The sequence below is a fragment of the Oncorhynchus gorbuscha genome, unplaced genomic scaffold (assembly GCF_021184085.1).
Source record: "Oncorhynchus gorbuscha isolate QuinsamMale2020 ecotype Even-year unplaced genomic scaffold, OgorEven_v1.0 Un_scaffold_1315, whole genome shotgun sequence".
In the NCBI taxonomy this organism is placed as follows: Eukaryota; Metazoa; Chordata; class Actinopteri; order Salmoniformes; family Salmonidae; genus Oncorhynchus; species Oncorhynchus gorbuscha.
In genome coordinates, this window is record NW_025746127.1 from 74,677 (window position 1) to 100,926 (window position 26,250).

The following is a 26,250-nucleotide window of genomic DNA, read 5'->3' on the forward strand; positions in this document are numbered from 1 at the left end:
AAGGGAGAGATCTATATAAGCTGAGTGAATAAAACTGTGAAGACAGGGTCTGTGGACAGAGCAGGAGGAGAGACAGTGAACCAGAACCATGGGTTCTCCCGTCTGTCTTATGGTGCTCTTCATTTGGGCTGCTGAGTCTGTACATGGACAGGACAGGTAAATGTCTCAACAATATCTTCAGGAAACATTTCACCATGTAATATCAGTGTCTTCCTGTGTCCTGTATGTGCATGTAGCTTTAACTTCAACTGACTTGTACTTGTGTTTTAGCATGGTCACATGCACTGTAAAAAAAGGATTCAGGTGGTTAGTCAATTATACTTGAAAACATAATTATTGTGACATAAAAAAGCGTAGTTGTCATCTTTACTTGAATATAATTAGTACTTTACATTACTTGTTCAATCAACCTCAAACCCCCCAAAATAATGAATTCAGCATAAGATAAATGCAGCATCTACACAACTGTTTGTGTGTAAAAACAACTACAAGGAAAATTGTGTTTAACAATTATCATAGTCTTTCCTTTCAACTAAAGAATTTTAAGTTCTTCCAACAACTTGCCATGTGGTTCTTTAAAAAAAAACTTTACGATACTTTTACACAATGTTGTTTGCACGTTTGAAGAATGAAAAAATCCAATTATTAAACAGTTTGTTTATGCTATGAGGTGTAATGGATCAAGATGAACGGATATCCAAACCGTAGGGCAAATTGACATTCAATGATGTGACCACCCATTCTCACTATTAGTTAGATCATGTGCCCCACTCTTGACAGAGGCAAATACATACATCTCCAATGCTTGCAACTTTACCTCCAGTTAGTGGAATAAGCTCTGCTCTCAATCATTCCTGTTTCAGGGGATAAAGATGCCAAGCGATGAAATACACAAACACTGTTTAACACAAACACTGTTTAACACAATCAATGAAAGTAACTAAACAGAAAGATTAAGTAGATCAAATGAAGTTGTCTCTTAGTCACTAAGTCACTAAGTTGTCTCTTAGTCATTTTTATGCTGGACTTAATATATTAGTGTTTGTGAAACACTAAAATGGAAGTATATTAAACCTAAAAATACCTCATGTTGGAAATCCTCAAAAAGATGATGGAAATAGTTGCCTACATTTTTTAAAGTGGAACTAGCACAATATGTTTTACAGTGGAACTAGCACAATATGTTTTACAGTGGAACTAGCACAATATGTTTTACAGTGGAACTAGCACAATATGTTTTACAGTGGAACTAGCACAATATGTTTTACAGTGGAACTAGCACAATAGGTTTTACAGTGGAACTAGCACAATAGGTTTTACAGTGGAACTAGCACAATAGGTTTTACAGTGGAACTAGCACAATATGTTTTACAGTGGAACTAGCACAATATGTTTTACAGTGGAACTAGCACAATATGTTTTACAGTGGAACTAGCACAATATGTTTTACAGTGGAACTAGCACAGTATGTTTTACAGTGGAACTAGCACAATATGTTTTACAGTGGAACTAGCACAATAGGTTTTACAGTGGAACTAGTACAATATGTTTTACAGTGGAACTAGCACAATAGGTTTTACAGTGCGAGACGTTTATATTAGTTGTATTCTAATCTAATGTTTCAGATGAATCTGAGTACTTCAATGCCTCTGAATGACTTGCGCATTTAACCTTTTGATATACTGGTGTTCGACAAACATAAAACATCTTTAGGTTTTTATCTCTGAATGTGACATAAACCTCTGAATGTGATACTTTACATTCTAGACTGTTAAAAGTATTGGGTGGAAGATACAGTCTTCTAAATGCTACCTTCTCTTGGCTCAGGTTCTTTATCTCAGCTCCCAATGTGTTCCATGTGGGGGTGAAGGAGCGTGTTTATGTCCAGCTGGGTAAAGCCCTCCTGAATAAACGTGTTACCCTCTACCTGGAGCATGAGGGAACTACACATCTGATGTCTCAAAAGAGCAGCACTGTTTGTACTGAGGAGGGACAGATCCAATCTGTGGAACTAGAGGTATGACTTAGTGAGACTTGCCTTGATAAAATGAATGACCATACAGACTATATCACAAACCAGAAAAAGGAGAGACACTAGGTCTTATTGGTTTCATTTCAATGTTTTCCCACCTTGCAGGTAGAAAGGGACAAGCTGCCCACCTTTGTGGATATTCCCAATCTTCTGCTGGTGGCTGAGATGGATGGGGTGACAGGCAGAAAGATGGCGAGGGTCCTAGTCTCCCAACACAGAGGCTACATCTTCATTCAGACTGACCAGCCTATCTACAACCCTACACAGCAAGGTACATCTACAGTCTACATGAAATAGAACCCGATCTTAAAGGGATACTTGTGATTTTGGCAATGAGGCCCCTTATCTACTTCCCCCAGAGTCAGATGAACTGGTGGGTATCATTGTTATGTGTCTGTGTCCAGTATGAAGCAAGTTAGAGGTAGTTTCACAAGCCAATGCTAACTAGCGTATCTGCTAAGACACCTATAGACATCTGACTCTGAGGAAGTAGATAAAGGACCTCACTGTCAAAATCCCCAAGTACAACTTAAATATTGGTCAAAGGTTTAAGATATTTAAGATACAATTAAGATATTATATTAGGATTTTATTTTTACCAGTGAGATACAGGATATTTACCCTCAACCACTCAATGAAGCCCCATGATGACGTTTTTCAGATCTCTATTTTTGTGAGTACAAACTTGACATTTTTGACCACATTCCGTTGTTATATTTCATTTGATGAAGTGTTGAAATGTTTATCATTGTGGTGGAGATCTTTGATGCCACAAAAAGCTTGTTTTGATGTGTGAAAGAGTTGTGAAATAGTAACTGATTTGTATTGTAACTGATTTGTATCTCCTTGGTAGAATGCTGCGGGCAACCGGATAATGAAGACTCTTAAGAGAGCTACGGATGGAATATTCACCAATATCCCTTTTAATATCCCTGATGTCTCAGAGTACAGTCGTATATTATGTGCTATAGAAATTACACAATTATTCAACGTTAGCATCTATTAATTGACTGATATTGTGCAACTATCCTTATTTGACCAATTGATGACATGATTTACAATACATTACAATAAGACAACCTAATATCATACCTGGTGTGTTTTAATTTCAGAATGGGTGTGTGGAGGATCGTGGCTCATTACCAAGGAGATGAAAAGAATGCTGTTACTCGAGAATTTCAAGTCAAGAAATTTGGTTCATATTTTCTCTTTTTATCTCCTTTGCTCAACTTACTCTATTTACCATTTGAATATTTCAAGTTTAAAGCCAATCTTTCTTAAAGTATGTTACTGAAATTGTATTCATGCTATTATTTATACATTTTCTTACACATGGAGAAAGGATAAGAAATGTTTTGTTGTTCTGAACATGTTTTGTTTCAGTGCTGCCGAGCTTTGAGGTGACCGTCATACCTAAGCAAAGCTACTTTCTATTGAACACTGAACAGTTCAACTTCACAATTTTAGCCAAGTAAGATTTAATCCTGATATCAACTGTTTCCCCCTACAACATCTAGCTCCTTACAAAGTGCTGAAAATAAAATGTCTGGGTAGCCATTCAGGGTAGCCATTTGATTAAATGTTCAAGAGTCTTATGGCTTGGGGGTAGAAGCTGTTTAGAAGCCTTTTGGACATAGACTTCGTGCTCCGGTACCGCTTGCCGTGTGGTAGCAGAGAGAACAGTCTATGACTCGGGATTCTCTATTCTTTGGACATTTTCAGGGACTTCCTCTGACACCGTCTGGTATAGAGGTCCTGGATGGCAAGAAGCTTGGCACCGGTGATGTACTGGGCCGTATGCACTACCCTCTGTAGCGCTTTGTGGTCGGAGGCCGAGCAGTTGCCATACCAGGCAGTGATGCAACCCATCACGATGCTCTCGAGGGTGCAGCTGTAAAACATTTTGAGGATCTGAGGACCCATGCCAAATCTTTTCAGTCTCCTGAGGGAGATTAGGTTTTGTCATGCCCTCTTCATGACAGGCCTGGTGTACTTGGACCATGTTAGATTGTTGGTGATTTGGACGTCAAGGAACTTGAGGCTCTCAACCTGCTCCACTACAGCCCCATCGATGAGAATGGGGACGTGCTCGGTCCTCCTTTTCCTGTAGTCCACAATCATCTCCTTTGTCTTGATGACGTTGAGGGAAAGGTTACTGTCCTTGCACCACACGGCCAGGTCTCTGACCTCCTCCCTATAGGCTGTCTCGTCGTTGAGGGAGAGGTTGTTACCACACGGCCAGGTCTCTGACCTCCTCCCTATAGGCTGTCTCGTCGTTGAGGGAGAGGTTGTTACCACACGGCCAGGTCTCTGACCTCCTCCCTATAGGCTGTCTCGTCGTTGAGGGAGAGGTTGTTACCACACGGCCAGGTCTCTGACCTCCTCCCTATAGGCTGTCTCGTCGTTGAGGGAGAGGTTGTTACCACACGGCCAGGTCTCTGACCTCCTCCCTATAGGCTGTCTCTGACCTCCTCCCTATCGTTGAGGGAGAGGTTGTTACCACACGGCCAGGTCTCTGACCTCCTCCCTATAGGCTGTCTCTTCGTTGAGGGAGAGGTTGTTACCACACGGCCAGGTCTCTGACCTCCCTCCCTATAGGCTGTCTCTATCGTTGAGGGAGAGGTTGTTACCACACGGCCAGGTCTCTGACCTCCTCCCTATAGGCTGTCTCGTCGTTGAGGGAGAGGTTGTTACCACACGGCCAGGTCTCTGACCTCCTCCCTATAGGCTGTCTCGTCGTTGAGGGAGAGGTTGTTACCACACGGCCAGGTCTCTGACCTCCTCCCTATAGGCTGTCTCGTCGTTGAGGGAGAGGTTGTTACCACACGGCCAGGTCTCTGACCTCCTCCCTATAGGCTGTCTCGTCGTTGAGGGAGAGGTTGTTACCACACGGCCAGGTCTCTGACCTCCTCCCTATAGGCTGTCTCGTCGTTGAGGGAGAGGTTGTTACCACACGGCCAGGTCTCTGACCTCCTCCCTATAGGCTGTCTCGTCGTTGAGGGAGAGGTTGTTACCACACGGCCAGGTCTCTGACCTCCTCCCTATAGGCTGTCTCGTCGTTGAGGGAGAGGTTGTTACCACACGGCCAGGTCTCTGACCTCCTCCCTATAGGCTGTCTCGTCGTTGAGGGAGAGGTTGTTACCACACGGCCAGGTCTCTGACCTCCTCCCTATAGGCTGTCTCGTCGTTGAGGGAGAGGTCAGGTTACCACACGGCCAGGTCTCTGACCTCCTCCCTATAGGCTGTCTCGTCGTTGAGGGAGAGGTCGTTACCACACGGCCAGGTCTCTGACCTCCTCCCTATAGGCTGTCTCGTCGTTGAGGGAGAGGTCGTTACCACACGGCCAGGTCTCTGACCTCCTCCCTATAGGCTGTCTCGTCGTTGAGGGAGAGGTCGTTACCACACGGCCAGGTCTCTGACCTCCTCCCTATAGGCTGTCTCGTCGTTGAGGGAGAGGTACCACCACACGGCCAGGTCTCTGACCTCCTCCCTATAGGCTGTCTCGTCGTTGAGGGAGAGGTCGTTACCACACGGCCAGGTCTCTGACCTCCTCCCTATAGGCTGTCTCGTCGTTGAGGGAGAGGTCGTTACCACACGGCCAGGTCTCTGACCTCCTCCCTATAGGCTGTCTCGTTGAGGAGAGGTCCCACCACACGGCCAGGTTGAGGCTGGGAGAGGAGAGGTTACCACACGGCCAGGTCTCTGACCTCCTCCCTATAGGCTGTCTCGTCGTTGAGGGAGAGGTCGTTACCACACGGCCAGGTCTCTGACCTCCTCCCTATAGGCTGTCTCGTCGTTGAGGGAGAGGTCGTTACCACACGGCCAGGTCTCTGACCTCCTCCCTATAGGCTGTCTCGTCGTTGAGGGAGAGGTCGTTACCACACGGCCAGGTCTCTGACCTCCTCCCTATAGGCTGTCTAGGCTGTCTCGTCGTTGAGGGAGAGGTCGTTACCACACGGCCAGGTCTCTGACCTCCTCCCTATAGGCTGTCTCTGACCTCCTCCCTATAGGCTGTCTCGTCGTTGAGGGAGAGGTCGTTACCACACGGCCAGGTCTCTGACCTCCTCCCTATAGGCTGTCTCGTCGTTGAGGGAGAGGTCGTTACCACACGGCCAGGTCTCTGACCTCCTCCCTATAGGCTGTCTCGTCGTTGAGGGAGAGGTCGTTACCACACGGCCAGGTCTCTGACCTCCTCCCTATAGGCTGTCTCGTCGTTGAGGGAGAGGTCGTTACCACACGGCCAGGTCTCTGACCTCCTCCCTATAGGCTGTCTCGTCGTTGAGGGAGAGGTTACCACACCACACGGCCAGGTCTCTGACCTCCTCCCTATAGGCTGTCTCGTCGTTGAGGGAGAGGTCGTTACCACACGGCCAGGTCTCTGACCTCCTCCCTATAGGCTGTCTCGTCGTTGAGGGAGAGGTCGTTACCACACGGCCAGGTCTCTGACCTCCTCCCTATAGGCTGTCTCGTTGAGGGAGAGGTCGTTACCACACGGCCAGGTCTCTGACCTCCTCCCTATAGGCTGTCTCGTCGTTGAGGGAGAGGTCGTTACCACACGGCCAGGTCTCTGACCTCCTCCCTATAGGCTGTCTCGTCGTTGAGGGAGAGGTCGTTACCACACGGCCAGGTCTCTGACCTCCTCCCTATAGGCTGTCTCGTCGTTGAGGGAGAGGTCGTTACCACACGGCCAGGTCTCTGACCTCCTCCCTATAGGCTGTCTCGTCGTTGAGGGAGAGGTCGTTAGGCCACACGGCCAGGTCTCTGACCTCCTCCCTATAGGCTGTCTCGTCGTTGAGGGAGAGGTCGTTACCACACGGCCAGGTCTCTGACCTCCCTCCTCCCTATAGGCTGTCTCGTCGTTGAGGGAGAGGTCGTTACCACACGGCCAGGTCTCTGACCTCCTCCCTATAGGCTGTCTCGTCGTTGAGGGAGAGGTCGTTACCACACGGCCAGGTCTCTGACCTCCTCCCTATAGGCTGTCTCGTCGTTGAGGGAGAGGTCGTTACCACACGGCCAGGTCTCTGACCTCCTCCCTATAGGCTGTCTCGTCGTTGAGGGAGAGGTCGTTAGGTCGTTACCACACGGCCAGGTCTCTGACCTCCTCCCTATAGGCTGTCTCGTCGTTGAGGGAGAGGTCGTTACCACACGGCCAGGTCTCTGACCTCCTCCCTATAGGCTGTCTCGTTACCACACGGCCGTTGAGGGAGAGGTCGTTACCACACAGGGCCAGGTCTCTGACCTCCTCCCTATAGGCTGTCTCGTCGTTGAGGGGAGGTCTCTGAGGTCGTTACCACACGGCCAGGTCTCTGACCTCCTCCCTATAGGCTGTCTCGTCGTTGAGGGAGAGGTCGTTACCACACGGCCAGGTCTCTGACCTCCTCCCTATAGGCTGTCTCGTCGTTGAGGGAGAGGTCGTTACCACACGGCCAGGTCTCTGACCTCCTCCCTATAGGCTGTCTCGTCGTTGAGGGAGAGGTCGTTACCACACGGCCAGGTCTCTGACCTCCTCCCTATAGGCTGTCTCGTCGTTGAGGGAGGGAGAGGTCTGTTACCACACGGCCAGGTCTCTGACCTCCTCCCTATAGGCTGTCTCGTCGTTGAGGGAGAGGTCGTTACCACACGACCTCCTCCTATAGGCTGCTGTCGTTCGTTTACCACACGGCCAGGTCTCTGACCTCCTCCCTATAGGCTGTCTCGTCGTTGAGGGAGAGGTCGTTACCACACGGCCAGGTCTCTGACCTCCTCCCTATAGGCTGTCTCGTCGTTGAGGGAGAGGTTGTTACCACACGGCCAGGTCTCTGACCTCCTCCCTATAGGCTGTCTCGTCGTTGAGGGAGAGGTTGTTACCACACGGCCAGGTCTCTGACCTCCTCCCTATAGGCTGTCTCGTCGTTGAGGGAGAGGTTGTTACCACACGGCCAGGTCTCTGACCTCCTCCCTATAGGCTGTCTCGTCGTTGAGGGAGAGGTTGTTACCACACGGCCAGGTCTCTGACCTCCTCCCTATAGGCTGTCTCATCGTTGAGGGAGAGGTTGTTACCACACGGCCAGGTCTCTGACCTCCTCCCTATAGGCTGTCTCATCGTTGTCTGTGATCAGGCCTATCACTGTTGTGTCATCGGCAAACTTAATGATGGTGTTGGAGTCGTGCCTGGCCGTGCAGTCATGAGTGAACAGGGAGTACAGGAGGGGGCTGAGCACGCAAATGTAACTTTAGTTCGATCTATGTGGTTCTCATTGAGACATTCACCCAAGTACAAGTCCTCTAAATGTTTATCAAATGTATGAATATGTTATAGAACTCTGTGAGTTGGTCTGACCTCACTGTATTTCCCCCTCAGGTACTCCTATGGTGAGACTATAAAGGGAGCTTTCCACTGCCGGTTTGGACTGAAGGAGAAAACACAGGGGCCAGATGGTGAAAAAGACAAGATTGTCTTCATCAGAGGATTGGAGCTGACTGGATCGGTGAGAGGATAAATGTGTCATATTTCAATCAAAATATCTGTACTCTATGATCAGAGAAGAAGACTCACAAAGACTAAAGCTCTCGGAGCTCTGAAGGACAACTGACGTGGCGGCCAACCTATTTCTACATCAAGTTACAACATTTTGGTTTCAGCAAAGCTTGAGTTATGTTTTGACCAGAAACCTGTCGCTTGCCTTTTTCTCTCAGATACAAGATGGAGAGGGGTCGGCGGTTCTCCAGGAATCCAAGCTCCTAGAGCAACTCAAATCCAACCTCAACACCACCCTCTCAGACGTGGTCCAGAGCGAAGCACAGCTTTACATGGCCGTGTCTGTCACTGACATCATCAGTAAGGCATCAGTTGTTGTTCTTAGTTTGAACAAAAAGAGACTTTTGAAATGTGGTACAGTCATACAGTAGGTACAAGACAACTAAAGGATATTGGTAGTGTACTGACTTTATCCCTTCACCAGGTGGTGAGCTACAGGAAGCAGAGGTGTCTCTTCCTGTTGTTTCCCAGCGTTACACTGTAGACCTGTCCCGTACCCGCTCTCACTACATCCCTGGAGTTCCTCTCAGTGTAGTGGTAAGCCTCAATTTGGATGACAGAGATACGTTAGATTGAACAATGTCTATCTGTGAAATGATAAACTGTATATTGTTTTGTCCGGTGATCTGTTAGGTGGTGGTCCGTCTCCCAAATGGTTCCCCAGCTGTTGGAGAGCCAGTGAGAATGCATCTGCCAGAACTGCAGGATGGAGACCAAACTGTAAAGACTAACCAGCAGGGCGCAGTGTGGCACGATTTTAACCTTCCCAATCTTGATCGTGACATTACTGTGGAGGTAAGTATAACAAAATAGTCCAAATAAAACTGTAGCTTCAAGCAATACAGCAATAGGCTGTGAACTAAACACTGAAGGAATCATATGAAACTAAAGACTGTGGATTGGTTCTCTCTTCTTTTATCCCTGGTTTTCCCTTCTCTGTTTCCATCAGGTGACTGTAGATGACCAGAAAATGACCAAAGACGTCAAACGTACATGGTCTCCTGGCAACACCTATCTGAGCGTGAGCGTGAGCCAAACGATTCTGACGCTGGGTCAAACCCTTTCCGTTGTGTTCAAAGTCTTCAATGGGCCACCAGAGGATGGGTTTATTTACTACATGGTGAGAGATATATGCCCAACGTATGACCATATTAGAGACACATATTTCCCTCAGATTACACAGATCCACAAAAAAAAATGAAAACCAACCTGATTTTGATAAACTCTCATATCTACTGGGTGAAATACCACAGTGTGCATCACAGCAGCAAACTTTGTGACTTGTTGCCACAAGTAAAGGTCAACCAGTGAATAACAAACACCATTGTAAATACAACCCATATTTATGCTTATTTATTTTCCCTTTTGTACTTTAACCATTTGTACATCATTATAACACTGTATATATACATAATATGACAATTGTAATATCTTTATTCTTTTGGAAGTTCTGTGAGTGTAATGTTTACTGTTCATTTTATTGTTTATTTCACTTGTGTATATTATCTACTTCACTTGCTTTGGCAATGTTAACATGTTTCCCATGCCAATAAAGCCCCTTGCATTGAATTGAAATCACAAGGAACAGGACATGGTGGAAAAGTTCTATAACTGAAAAACAATCCCTTCTCTGTTTTTAATCGCCAGGTTTTCAGCCGTGGAGTGCTAACAAAACAGGGTTCTGTCAAATCAGGGGACTTAACAAAGGTTCAGCTTCCAATCACGCCTGATATGACCCCCTCCTTCCGTCTGATTGGCTACTACTATGATCAGAAAGGTGACATCATTACTGACTCTGTGTGGGTAGACGTCGACGATGCTTGTGAGGGGACAGTGAAGGTGAGTGAACTGTGACTGGAGTAGATCAGCATCAGCATTGACCGAGAGAGTTCTGGAGAATCAGACAGCAATGTGGCCAAAGCCTGTTAGAAACACAAAACAAAGAAAGAGAAATAAAGGGTTTAATCTATGCTGACTGTTAATAAGTTACAATTCAGTTCAGAGTCATTTACTAATGATACGTATTTGGTGTTTATCATCCTAATCTTTTCCTATGTATATGTATATGCTCTAGGTATATGTATATTTATATGCTCTAGGTATATGTATATTTATATGCTCTAGGTATATGTATATTTATATGCTCTAGGTATATGTATATTTATATGCTCTAGGTATATGTATATTTATATGCTCTAGGTATATGTATATTTATATGCTCTAGGTATATGTATATTTATATGCTCTAGGTATATGTATATTTATATGCTCTAGGTATATGTATATTTATATGCTCTAGGTATATGTGTATTTATATGCTCTAGGTATATGTAGGTATTTATATGCTCTAGGTATATGTATATGTATATGCTCTAGGTATATGTATATTTATATGCTCTAGGTATATGTATATTTATATGCTCTAGGTATATGTGTATATTTATATGCTCTAGGTATATGTATATTTATATGCTCTAGGTATATGTATATTTATATGCTCTAGGTATATGTATATTTATATGCTCTAGGTATATGTATATTTATATGCTCTAGGTATATGTATATTTATATGCTCTAGGTATATGTATATTTATATGCTCTAGGTATATGTATATTTATATGCTTAGGTATATGTATATTTATATGCTCTAGGTATATGTATATTTATATGCTCTAGGTATATGTATATTTATATGCTCTAGGTATATGTGTATTTATATGCTCTAGGTATATGTATATTTATATGCTCTAGGTATATGTATATTTATATGCTCTAGGTATATGTATATTTATATGCTCTAGGTATATGTATATTTATATGCTCTAGGTATATGTATATTTATATGCTCTAGGTATATGTATATTTATATGCTCTAGGTATATGTATATTTATATGCTCTAGGGTATATTTATATGCTCTAGGTATATGTATATTTATATGCTCTAGGTATATGTATATTTATATGCTCTAGGTATATGTATATTTATATGCTCTAGGTATATGTATATTTATATGCTCTAGGTATATGTATATTTATATGCTCTAGGTATATGTATATTTATATGCTCTAGGTATATGTATATTTATATGCTCTAGGTATATGTATATTTATATGCTCTAGGTATATGTATATTTATATGCTCTAGGTATATGTATATTTATATGCTCTAGGTATATGTATATTTATATGCTCTAGGTATATGTATATTTATATGCTCTAGGTATATGTATATTTATATGCTCTAGGTATATGTATATTTATATGCTCTAGTATATGTATATGGTATATTTATATGCTCTAGGTATATTTATATGCTCTAGGTATATGTATATTTATATGCTCTAGGTATATGTATATTTATATGCTCTAGGTATATTTATATGCTCTAGGTATATTTATATGCTCTAGGTATATGTATATTTATATGCTCTAGGTATATGTATATTTATATGCTCTAGGTATATGTATATTTATATGCTCTAGGTATATGTATATTTATATGCTCTAGGTATATGTATATTTATATGCTCTAGGTATATGTATATTTATATGCTCTAGGTATATGTATATTTATATGCTCTAGGTATATGTATATTTATATGCTCTAGGTATATGTATATTTATATGCTCTAGGTATATGTATATTTATATGCTCTAGGTATATGTAGGTATTTATATGCTCTAGGTATATGTATATTTATATGCTCTAGGTATATGTATATTTATATGCTCTAGGTATATGTATATTTATATGCTCTAGGTATATGTATATTTATATGCTCTAGGTATATGTATATTTATATGCTCTAGGTATATGTATATTTATATGCTCTAGGTATATGTGTATTTATATGCTCTAGGTATATGTATATTTATATGCTCTAGGTATATGTATATTTATATGCTCTAGGTATATGTATATTTATATGCTCTAGGTATATGTATATTTATATGCTCTAGGTATATGTATATTTATATGCTCTAGGTATATGTATATTTATATGCTCTAGGTATATGTATATTTATATGCTCTAGGTATATGTATATTTATATGCTCTAGGTATATGTATATTTATATGCTCTAGGTATATGTATATTTATATGCTCTAGGTATATGTATATTTATATGTCTTTATGTATATGTATATTTATATGCTCTAGGTATATGTATATTTATATGCTCTAGGCTCTAGGTATATGTATATTTATATGCTCTAGGTATATGTATATTTATATGCTCTAGGTATATGTATATTTATATGCTCTAGGTATATGTATATTTATATGCTCTAGGTATATGTTATTTATATGCTCTAGGTATATGTATATTTATATGCTCTAGGTATATGTATATTTATATGCTTTATGTATATGTATATTTATATGCTCTAGGTATATGTATATTTATATGCTCTAGGTATATGTATATTTATATGCTCTAGGTATATGTATATTTATATGCTCTAGGTATATGTATATTTATATGCTCTAGGTATATGTATATTTATATGCTTTATGTATATGTATATTTATATGCTTTATGTATATGTATATTTATATGCTCTAGGTATATGTATATTTATATGCTCTAGGTATATGTATATTTATATGCTCTAGGTAAAGTCAAAAGATGAATATCTACCTGGAAACATGGCGAAGCTGGAGATAGACTTAAATGGTCAGAGGGCCAAAGTTGCCTTGCTGGCTGTGGACAAGGCTATTTATGCTCTCAATGCCCACAACAAACTCACCCCCAAACAGGCAAGCTACTATTATTTTAATATTATTATTTCATTTGTTGGGTGGGGGCACATCAGCTTTAATATTGCAGAAATATTTTAGCTTCCATCAATGTAATTGTCTGCATAATTTCGAATCCCCTTATATATATTTTTTGAATATACAGTACCAGTCAGAAGTTTTAGAACACCTACTCATTCAAGGGTGTTCTTTATTTTTGCTATATTCAAATTATAGAATCAAGGTGAAGACATCAAATCTATGAAAAAACACATATGGAATCATATAGCAACCAAAAAAGTGTTAAACAGATTCTTCAAAGTAACCACCCTTTGCCTTTATGACAGCTTTGCACACTCTTAGCATTGTCTCAACCAGCTTCATGAGGAATGCTTTTCCAACAGTCTTGAAGGAGTTCCCACATATGCTGGGCACTTGTTGGCTGTTTTTCATTCACTCTGCTGTCCAACTCATCCCAAACCATCTCAATTGGGTTGAGGTTGGGTTATTGTGGAGGCCAGGTCATCTGATGCGCTCCATCACAAATAGCCCTTACACAGCCTGGAGGTGTGTTTTGGGCCATTGTCCTGTTGAAAAACAAATGATAGTCCCACTAAGCGCAAACCAGATGGGATGGCGTATCTTTGAAGAATGCTGTGGTAGCCATGCTGGTTAAGTATGCATTGAATTTTAAATAAATCATCAACAGTGTCACTAGCAAAGCACCCCCACCCCATCACACCTCCTCCTCCATGCTTCACGGTGGGAACCACACTTGTGGAGATCATCCGTTCACCTACTCTGCGTCTCACAAAAACACGGTGGTTAGAACCAAAAATCTCAACTTTGGATTCATTAAACCAAAAGACAGATTTCCATCTGGTCTAATGTCCATTGCTCATGTTTCTTTCCCCAAGCAAGTATCTTCTTCTTGTTGGTGTCCTTTAGTAATGGTTTCTTTGCAGCATTTGACCATGAAGGCCTGATCTCCTCTGAACAGTTGCTGTTTAGATGTCTGTTACTTGAACACTGCGAAGCATTTATTTGGGCTGCAGTCTGAGGCTGGTAACTTATCCTCTGCAGCAGAGGTAACTCTGGGTCTTCCTTTCCTGTGGCGGTCCTCATGAGAGCCAGTTTCATCATAGCACTTGATGGTTTTTGTGACTGCACTTGAAGAAGCTTTCAAAGTTCTTAAGATTTTGACTGACCTTCATGTCTTAAAGTAATGATGGACTGTCATTTCTCTTGGTTTATTTGAACTATTCTCGCCATAATATGGACTTGGTCTTGGCTATCTTCTGTATACCACCCCTACCTTGTCACAACACAACTAATTGGCTCAAACGCATTAAGAAGGAAAGAAATTCCAGAAATGAACTTTTTTAAATTGAAATACATTCCAGGTGAGTACCTCATGAATCTGGTTGAGAGAATGCCAAGAGTGTGCAAAGCTGTCATCAAGTCAAAGGGTTGCTACTTTGAAGAATATAAATATGAAATATAGAAAAGAAAAACCCTTGAATGAGTAGGTGTGTCCAAACTTTTGACTGGTACTGTATATACACATGTACAAGCTACTATTTACTAAATAATAATTATACATATTGTCTCCTCAACATTATTTCCTCTAAAACTCACTCCTTACCAAACGGCTCTTTTTGACTAATAGTGTGAATATTTTGTGTGCTGTTCACAGGTATTCTCGTCCATGCAGTCCTATGACCTCGGTTGCTCATACGGTGGCGGCTCAGATACAGCCTCTGTGTTGAATGACGCTGGCTTGTCATTCATCTCCAACTCTCATGTGCTATCTAGGATGAGGAAGGGTATGACGAACGTAGTGTGATTAAACAAAACATCTGTCTAGTGTCGACACTGCTTCTTCTTTGGTCCATAGTTTCTGAATGATGTTCTCTGGGATAGGGTTAAAACCCCTTTAGGAGGTAGACAACTTAACATTTCACAGACATGGATCCACTAAACTAGACATGACATTGGCTGGGACTTAAATCCCAACCTTCAGCATAAAGGAAAGAAAAATAGAACAAAAACCACCAACTCAGACGTACATTTCAACAAAGCATTAATGACATCATAGTTGCTCAAAACATACATGTTCCCACAATATGTTGATGTTTTGATGGTCTTCACCCTACTGTATGTGTGTTTGTCTTAGGGTTTAACTGTGAGTCAGGCTTCAGACGACAGAGGCGTTCCCTGGACCTCCAGGAGCAGATGGTGTCCATAAGTATTACAACGTTACTTTACTATTGACTGTCACTAACTGCTGCCTGAGGTGGTGGGAGAGACTGTTCATCAGTCCTGGCAGGTACGAACTAAAACCTTTTGTCACTACCTCACCATCTCCAACTCCCAGAATCCAGGTACTCAGACGCCAAGCTGCAGGAGTGTTGTTCTCATGGCTTGTCCCAGATCCCCATGCTGAGGACGTGTCAGCAGAGAGCCGAGAGAGTGGCACGAGCCAATAAGGACCATGTCTGTGTCAAGGCCTTCCTGGACTGCTGCATAGAGGGAGAGAAGTTGAGGGAGAAGAAGAAACGAGACGACGCCCAGAGAGGACATGGCAGGAGTGAGGATGACTTGATTGTTGGGGATATTACCATTCTAACATGTATAACATGATAACAGACACTATCCTTTAGACAGACATGTCTGACTTGTTATAACGTAAAAGGATTGGATGAGAATAGGATCTATAAAGGTTATTGTGACACCTTTAGTCGACACTCTCTCCTCTCAGCTGCGACTGCCACAGACATCGAAGACTTCTTTGACACAACCAATCAGCAAATACGCAGAAGTTTCCCCCCAAGCTTTGCATTCACAGTGGTCGATATAAACGGCAAAGGAAGGTGAGAAATGGACATTTAGATACACAGTATATCGGCGCCATGTGTCTGAAACACTATTGTAATTTGTCTCTCTCTCTCTGTCTCCCTTAGTCATACTGTGGCTCTGCCTGATTCCATCACCACCTGGGAGATACAGGCTGTCAGCTTGTCTGCTTCTCATGGTAACATCCTCCTCCTCTATTGGTTCATATTCCTGTACCTAGACAGTAAGGAACATGTGGTGTCATTCTGGAGAGTAATGGACCTGTCTGTGTGTGTCCCTCCTGCAGGCATCTGTGTGGCAGAACCACATGAGTTCCGTGTGTTTAAGAATGTTTTTGTCTCTCTGAGGCTGCCGTACTCAGTCAAAAGATTTGAGCAGATGTCTATTGCTCCTGTTGTCTACAACTATTGGGACCAGGCTGCACAGGTAGACTTGAATCACTTTCTGTAGTACTACAGTTGAACACTTCAGAAGCATATACAGAAATATGAAATGCCATACAGCTGATGGAGCACTTCCTCCTTCTCAGATTGCACTCCACATGGAGAGAAATGACAAGCTCTGTTCACCAGGCTCCAATTCCATCAAAACCTATGTCAACATCACCGTGGAGGCCCACTCCTCCAAAGCCGTCACATTCTCTGCAGTACCCATGGAAACCGGCCCCATACCCATCAAAATACGCCTTTATGACATAGAGAATGAGGACAGCAGTGATGCTATTGAAAAGATTCTGAATGTTAGAGTGAGTATACAAAAATATCGGAGGAAATTACTACTACAAAAAATTTAACTGAAGATCCATTACTGTAAAGCTACTGCATTTATGTAATATAATAGTTGCTCATATTTTAGACGGAGGGAATAGAGAAGAGAGTGGAGGAAACTCATTTTGTTGACCTGAATGGTAATATTGGTGAGATTGCTAACAGAATATCTATGATGACAGCATTTTATTCACGTAAATAGTTTATGGCATAAAAAGCACCAACCAGCTTCTCTCATTCTCTGTTGTCAGGGAAGAGTCGCAAATCTTTCACGATTGATGGAAAGTTACCAGACAACACAGTCCCTGGCTCCAGCACCAATATCTTCGTCAAGATGGAAGGTCTGACTCATTTTACCCTCCAATCATTTCTCTTCACAACATTATTTTCAGTTTAATATCCAATCTCGTCCATTCCCCAGGGAGCTGTTTGGCAAATCCACTTCCACGACCCTGCTCTCTCCCGATGGGGTTAGAAGCTTGCTCAATGCTCCTCATGGATGTGCAGAGCAGACAATGAAACGTATGGCCCCCACAGCCCTGGCCCTCCGCTATCTGGACCTTAGCCAGCGCTGGTATGAGCTGCCCGCTGGCACCAAAGACACGGCCCTCCAGTTCACAGAGCAAGGTGTGGGAGAACTGTAATGAAGATGTTTTATTTTCATTTATGGGAAGAAACACAAAATACAATCTCTCTCTCTGTCTCTCTCTCTCTCTCTCTCTCTCTCTCTCTCTCTCTGTCTCTCTCTCTCTCTCTCTCTCTCTCTCTCTCTCTCTCTCTCTCTCTCTCTCTCTCTCTCTCTCTCTGTCAGGCTATATGAGAATTTTGACATTTAAAAGGGTGATGGATCGTATGGAGCTTGGACGCACCATCCCACCAGTTACTGGTCAGTACATCTCTCTTTACGTTGCTTGTTTTTGTGGTACTGTAGTTTTCTGTCTGTCTGGAATAAAAGCCTGGAAACACTGCAACTCTTCAGGACTGGAGCTGGCCGATCCTATCACAGTGTTTGTTACCCTTCCTCTCTAGGCTGACGGGCCTTGTTGTGAAAGTGATGTCTCTGGTGGCAGAACGTCAGAATGCAGGCGGTGGAGAGAAGGGGAGATGGGCACAGGGTGTGTCTGAGCAGCATATCATTGATTCAGTCAGATACCTCCTGGTTAAACAGAAGGAGGATGGATCATTCTCGGACCCTAACCCAGTCATACACCGGGAAATGCAGGTAAACGATTATTCAAAACACTAGTTTTAACATGAAAATCACTTTATTGGGCAGTTTCACACAAGGTCCAACCGAAATTTGACTTCCGCACCCAACTCCTCCGAAAGACACACATAACATAGACAGGTTTTGGAGAGGTGTGGGAGGCTTCCACACTGGACGCCTGGGGAGCTGTTGTTGCGTGGGGGTTAAGTGCCTTGCTTAAAAGCACAACAGCAGGCAAAGGCATCTAGGATTTCATTCCAGCAACCCTCTGGTTGCCAACTCAGTCAGACGCAGGACTCGAACTGGCAACCCTCCTGTATTTTCTCTTTATCTGTTGAGTTGAGTTGTCTCTTTTTCTCTCTAGGGAGGCATTGGAGGGATAGAGGGAGATGTCTCCATGACTGCTTTCATAACTGTGGCTCTAAATCACTCCCTCCCTTTTCTGACAGACAACAAGGAGCGTAGCGATACGGTAAGACAGGTGGACATATTTCCTTATTAACTCACAAGTGTTTAGTATAGTGTACTTTTTCATTGTGTTACCAATTAACCGACTTCAACCGAATCATCCGTCTAAATCATCCATCCCTATCCTGGAGAAGAAGAAAAACAGAGACATCAAATGCTCCTATTTTTAACCAGAATGGCTGCTCTGTGTTTGTGTTTGTGTAGAAAGCCATTATCTCCAAAGCCACCGACTACCTGCTCTCACGTGTTGAGGGGCTACAGAGGCCCTACGCTGTGGCCATAACAGCCTACTGTCTGTCAGTCTGTCTGTCTGATCGGAAACAGGCTGAGCCTGCCTGGGAAAAACTCAAAGGACTGGCAACTGAAGGTATTGTCCTATTCCACTCCTGTTATAGGTCAGAATGGTGGGGCTGATGGGGGATTGCTGCTGACATTGATGTTCTTTGACTGCTCTTGACAGGGGAAGACCATTGCCGTGGGTGGTATGCTAACGCTGGCATGGTGAATGAGGAAAAGAAACATTATGTACCGACAACAGAGGCCATAACAGTAGAGACTACAGCCTATGCCCTGTTAACTGCAGTGGCTCATAAGGACGCAGAGTGGGCAGACTCTGCAGCCTGCTGGCTGACTTCACAGGAGAACTATGGAGGAGGTTTCAAGTCCACACAGGTGAGATATACTGTATTGATGGAGGAGACTTCAAGTCCTCACAGGTGAGATATACTGTATTGATGGAGGAGACTTCAAGTCCTCACAGGTGAGATATACTGTATTGATGGAGGAGACTTCAAGTCCTCACAGTTGAGATATACAGGTGAGATATACTGATGGAAGAGACTTCAAGTCCTCACAGGTGAGATATACTGTATTGATGGAGGAGACTTCAAGTCCTCACAGGTGAGATATACTGTATTGATGGAGGAGACTTCAAGTCCTCACAGGTGAGATATACTGTATTGATGGAGGAGACTTCAAGTCCTCACAGGTGAGATATACTGTATTGATGGAGGAGACTTCAAGTCCTCACAGGTGAGATATACTGTATTGATGGAGGAGACTTCAAGTCCTCACAGGTGAGATATACTGTATTGATGGAGGAGACTTCAAGTCCTCACAGGTGAGATATACTGTATTGATGGAGGAGACTTCAAGTCCTCACAGGTGAGATATACTGTATTGATGGAGGAGACTTCAAGTCCTCACAGGTGAGATATACTGTATTGATGGAGAGTCAAACAGGTGAGATAATGCTGAAAACATGATGTGGCTGCTTATTGATGCCAAGTCCTAGTGCATGTAGTTTCCTTGTTCCTAGTTAGCATGTTTTGCTAATTTTCTGCCTTCACATTCAGTCCAACAATACTGATATTCTACTGATACAGTGACCCAAGGGTGATAGTCCCACTCATTGAGAGTCGATGGACATTTTACATTCTACACCATTTGGTAGAAATAACATGCTTCAATTTGTATACAGTCTAAGCATTCATCTTAATGTCTTTAGGATACTATAGTGGCTTTGGAGGCTCTCTCTGAGTATGCACTGAGCAGGCCCCAACCTCCCAAGTGGAGGTACAGTTCACTATTCCAGGGAAGAGCGACATTCAGAAGCTGTCATTGGACAACAAGTGGGGATAAAGTAGAAACGGAGCTGAAGGTATATCACATTCAGGGAACACACACATGGACAACAAGGGGGATAAAGTAGAAACGGAGCTGAAGGTATACACACACACACACACACACACACACACACACACACACACACACACACACACACACACACACACACACACACACACACACACACACACACACACACACACACACACACACACACACACACACACACACACACACACACACACACACACACACACACACACACACACACACACACACACACACACACGTAACTCTCTCTCTCTCTGTCTCTACTTGGCCAGAGACTGATTGGTAATCCTATCATTAACGTAGCCCTAACGGGACAGGGAAAAGCCAAGATGAAGGTGAGTGTCTTTCTCATCAAAAAATATTTATTGATGTTCATTCAAACTGGTAATATATTGATCTGTCTGGCAGGTTACGAAAGCTTACCATCTACTGGACACCTCAGACGACTGTAACCTTCTGTCAATCACAGTCAAAGTAGAGGGGAGGGTAAAGTACACTGGTGAGCGCACAGCACTACTCTGATCCAGTGCTCCTTTTACTACAGGTTAGGATGTGTGTGACTGAGTTCCACGAGTACACCATGAAAACACTTTGTTTCATCAGCCCAGATTGTTGAAGACTACAATGACTATGAGGGTGACTATGGAGACGGAGAGAAAAGGGAGGAAGAGGATGTCCCCCGATCAGCGATTGAGTGGTTTGACGCTCGCAGCAGACACAGAAGAGATACTCAGCAAAGCCGGAATTCTGAAAACGATGTTGAATACGAAGTCTGTGTGAGGTATGTTAAACAGAGAGGTCTGTGTGAGGTCAGTTAAACAGAGAGGTCTGTGTGAGGTCAGTTAAACAGAGAGGTCTGTGTGAGGTCAGTTAAACAGAGAGGTCTGTGTGAGATCAGTTAAACAGAGAGGGAACTGATTCTGTCATGAATATACAAATAACAGAAGATTTGTGACTGGGAGGAATATTTTGTGACGGCCTAGGCGATAGGGCAGTGGTTTTTCAGTAAGCTAACTAACTTATATTCTTTAGTCATAGTCTGACCAGGAATCTCACAGGAATGTCCATAGCCGACATCACACTGCTCAGTGGCTTTGAGGCACAGACAGACGACCTGGACAAGGTGAGTCTTCATCATCATATAGAGTCTATATAAACACGTTACCAACCCCCTCCCTTTACTTTTCATTCCTTCCTCTATCCCTTCCCCCTTTTCATCCCCTGATCTTCCTCTATCCCTTCTCCCTTTTCATCCCCTGATCTTCCTCTATCCCTTCTCCCTTTTCATCCCCTGATCTTCCTCTCTCCCTTCCCCCTTTTCATCCCCTGATCTTCCTCTATCCCTTCTCCCTTTTCATCCCCTGATCTTCCTCTCTCCCTTCCCCCTTTTCATCCCCTGATCTTCCTCTATCCCTTCCCCCTTTTCATCCCCTGATCTTCCTCTATCCCTTCCCCCTTTTCATCCCCTGATCTTCCTCTATCCCTTCTCCATTTTCATCCCCTAATCTTCCTCTATGCCTTCTCCCTTTTCATCCCCTGATCTTCCTCTATCCCTTCCCCCTTTTCATCCCCTGATCTTCCTCTATCCCTTCTCCATTTTCATCCCCTAATCTTCCTCTATGCCTTCTCCCTTTTCATCCCCTGATCTTCCTCTATCCCTTCTCCCTTTTCATCCCCTGATCTTCCTCTATGCCTTCTCCCTTTTCATCCCCTGATCTTCCTCTATCCCTTCCCCCTTTTCATCCCCTTATCTTCCTCTATCCCTTCTCCCTTTTCATCCCCTGATCTTCCTCTATCCCTTCTCCCTTTTCATCCCCTGATCTTCCTCTCTCCCTTCCCCCTTTGCATCCCCTGATCTTCCTCTATCCCTTCTCCCTTTTCATCCCCTGATCTTCCTCTATCCCTTCCCCCTTTTCATCCCCTGATCTTCCTCTATCCCTTCTCCCTTTTCATCCCCTGATCTTCCTCTATCCCTTCTCCCTTTTCATCCCCTGATCTTCCTCTCTCCCTTCCCCCTTTTCATCCCCTGATCTTCCTCTATCCCTTCTCCCTTTTCATCCCCTGATCTTCCTCTCTCCCTTCCCCCTTTTCATCCCCTGATCTTCCTCTATCCCTTCCCCCTTTTCATCCCCTGAACTTCCTCTATCCCTTCCCCCTTTTCATCCCCTGATCTTCCTCTATCCCTTCCCCCTTTTCATCCCCTGATCTTCCTCTATCCCTTCCCCCTTTTCATCCCCTGATCTTCCTCTATCCCTTCTCCCTTTTCATCCTCTGATCTTCATCTATCCCTTCTCCCTTTTCATCCCCTGATCTTCCTCTATCCCTTCTCCCTTTCCATCCCCTGATCTTCCTCTATCCCTTCTCCCTTTTCATCCCCTGATCTTCCTCTATCCCTTCCCCCTTTTCATCCCCTGATCTTCCTCTATCCCTTCTCCCTTTTCATCCCCTGATCTTCCTCTATCCCTTCTCCCTTTTCATCCCCTGATCTTCCTCTATCCCTTCCCCCTTTTCATCCCCTGATCTTCCTCTATCCCTTCTCCCTTTTCATCTCCTGATCTTCCTCTATCCCTTCCCCCTTTTCATCCCCTGATCTTCCTCTATCCCTTCTCCCTTTTCATCCCCTGATCTTCCTCTCTCCCTTCCCCCTTTTCATCCCTCGATCATTCCTTCCTCTATCCCTTCTCCCTTTTCATCCCCTGATCTTCCTCTATCCCTTCTCCCTTTTCATCCCCTGATCTTCCTCTATCCCTTCCCCTTTTCATCCCCTGATCTTCCTCTATCCTTTCTCCCTTTTCATCCCCTGATCTTCCTCTCTCCCTTCCCCCTTTTCATCCCCTGATCTTCCTCTATCCCTTCCCCCTTTTCATCCCTCGATCATTCCTTCCTCTCTCCCTTCCCCTTTTCATCCCCTCGATCATTCCTTCCTCTCTCCCTTCCCCCTTTTCATCCCTCGATCATTCCTTCCTCTATCCCTTCCCCTTTTCATCCCCTGATCTTCCTCTATCCCTTCCCCCTTTTCATCCCCTGATCTTCCTCTATCCCTTCTCCCTTTTCATCCCTCCATCATTCCTTCCTCTCTCCTTCCCCCTTTTCATCCCTCCATCAATACTTCTCTCTCTCCTTCCCCCTTTTCATCCCTCCATCAATCCTTCCTCTCTCCTTCCCCCTTTTCATCCCTCCATCATTCCTTCCTCTCTCTTTTCCCCCTTTTCATCCCTTGATCATTCTTTCCTCTCTCCCTTCCCCCTTTTCATCCCTCCATCATTCCTTCCTCTCTCCTTTCCCCTTTTCATCCCTCGATCATTCCTTCCCCCTTCCTCTTTCTCTAACTGTTGTCTCTCCACAGCTAAAGAACCCTGATGAACAATACATCTCTCACTACGAGGTCTCACATGGCAAAGTGCTGTTGTACTTTAATGAGGTGAGACTCACACAGAAACAAATACACAAGCAACTCGGTGGAACAGTGTGAAATCGAAAATCCCAAAGGTGTTTTTTCTGTCTCTGTCCAGATTGAGGAAAGGGAGTGTGTAACTTTTAGGCTGTGCAGACAGTAACTATAGGTTTACTGCAGCCTGCTCCGGCCACATTCTATGACTACTATGAACCAGGTATACAAGGCTTTCTTATCACATTTATTCTCTACTTTTTTTTATCCTTGACAGATTTTTTTGTATCTGTCAAATAGTCTTCTGAATATATTAGCCATCACTAAAAATAATGCATCATTTAACTTATCTCTCTCCATCTGTCACTGTCTCTCTCTCTTCCTCCCCATCTGTCACTGTCTCTCTCTCTTCCTCCCGGTCTGTCTGTGCTAACATACACCTCCCTCCCCCTTCTCATCCCTCTCTCTCTCTCTCTCTCTCTCTCTCTCTCTCTCTCTCCTCTCTCTCTCTCTACTCTCTCTCTCTCTCTCTCTGTGAGACTCACACAGCAGAACTCTCTCTCTCTCTCTCTCTCTCTGGAACTGTCTCCTCTCTCTCTCTCTCTCTCTCCTCTCTCTCTCTCTCAGACAGTAACTATAGGTCTCTGCTCTCTCGGCCTCATTCTATGACTACTATGAACCAGGTATACAAGGCTTTCTTATCTCATTTATTCTCTACTTTTTTTACCTTGACAGATTTTTCTCTATCTGTCTCTCTTCTCTCTCTCTCACTAAAAAATAATGCATCATTTAACTTATCTCTCTCCATCTGTCTCTCTCTCTCTCTCTTCCTCTCTGTCCTCCTCTCCCTCTCTCTCTTCCGGTCTGTCCCTTCCTTCCTACACCTCTCTTTCTCTCTCTCTCACACACACACACACACACACACACACACACACACACACACACACACACACACACACACACACACACACACACACACACACACACACACACACACACACACACACACACACACACACACACACACACACACACACACACACACACACACACACTCACTATCACAGACAGAAAGTGTACTACTTTCTATGCTGCACCAAAAAGAAGCAAGATGGTTTCAACATTGTGTTCAGGGGATGTGTGCCAGTGTTCAGAGAGTAAGTTGTTATTTCTATCACTATCGCCAACATTCTCTCAGTTACCCTATAGAAGTATTCTCTCACTGTTATGGCACCAGACCTGGGTTCTAATAGTGTGGAGAATTTGATTGAGCCTGCCTGTAGGGCCTTAAAGGCGGGATTTTACCATTTTAGGACTATCCCATTGGTTCTGGTTCCATTGGTTAGGGTCTGTATGACACTAAAGAAAGTCCCATTGGTTTTTTAGGGCCCTGCCACAAAGAGAAGGACACTTTTGGACCACTGAAGCTAGAGAAGAAAGATCGTTTTGAACATGCTTGCTATTCCCCCACTGTGGATTACGGTCAGTAGACATTTTAGCTATGAGTATGACACAGGTCAATAATTGAACAGTTACAGTATGGGACAAATAAGGTGAAGCTAGTAATTCATTTTAAATCTGGTTGTTTTAGGTTTCATTGTCCAAGTCATCAGTATGTCTGTGAAGAGTAACTTTGAACTCTACACAACTAATGTGACTCAGGTACTCCGAGCCAGTAAGTGATAAAACCATTATTCCAATCCTGACTTGAGATCTCTGTCTGTGACTAGAATGTTATTGAACACGTAACCATGGATAGTACATGTACTTCTTTCTACGGTCATGGTAACGATGGTAACTCTGTGCCCTCTTTCTGCCAGCCGGAGATGTGAAGCTGGAGGAGAGCAAAGTGCGAGTGTTCGCCAAGAGGCTCCAGTGTAAAGGACAGCTAGAGACAGGGAAGACATACCTCATCATGGGCAAAGATGGCTCCACCACCGACTCGAATGGCCAGTAAGTTCTGGCTATGATGTCATAAGACAACTGAAGATGTTTATACCACTAAGGTCTTACTCTGTGAGAACTGGACTTCCCTGGTAAAAGTCTCACCATTTCTCTGTTTGACTTTTAGGATGCAATACCTTTTGGAATCAAATACCTGGATTGAACAAGTGCCTAATGAGAGAAAGTGCCAAGGATCAAAGAACAGACCTACATGCAAAAAATTTAAAGACTTTGTATCTGAGTACATGTTGAATGGCTGCACCCAGTAACTGGGTTACTGACACGTTAACATGCATCCTCAACACATCATCTAGAAAATTACATGTTTTATCTAGTCATGTCATTTAAAGACTTTGTATCTGAGTACATGTTGAATGGCTGCACCCAGTAACTGGGTTACTGACACGTTAACATGCATCCTCAACACATCATCTAGAAAATTACATGTTTTATCTAGTCATGTCATTTAAAGACTTTGTATCTGAGTACATGTTGAATGGCTGCACCCAGTAACTGGGTTACTGACACGTTAACATGCATCCTCAACACATCATCTAGAAAATTACATGTTTTATCTAGTCATGTAATTCAGTGTTTGTAACATCCACTTTCAATACTTATCAAGATCAATAAAATGGCATTTTAACGACAA

At 43.5% G+C, this 26,250-nt stretch overlaps 1 pseudogene; it reads left to right on the forward strand.

Moving 5' to 3' along the window:
- LOC124022286 lies at positions 1–26,250 on the forward strand (annotated as a pseudogene).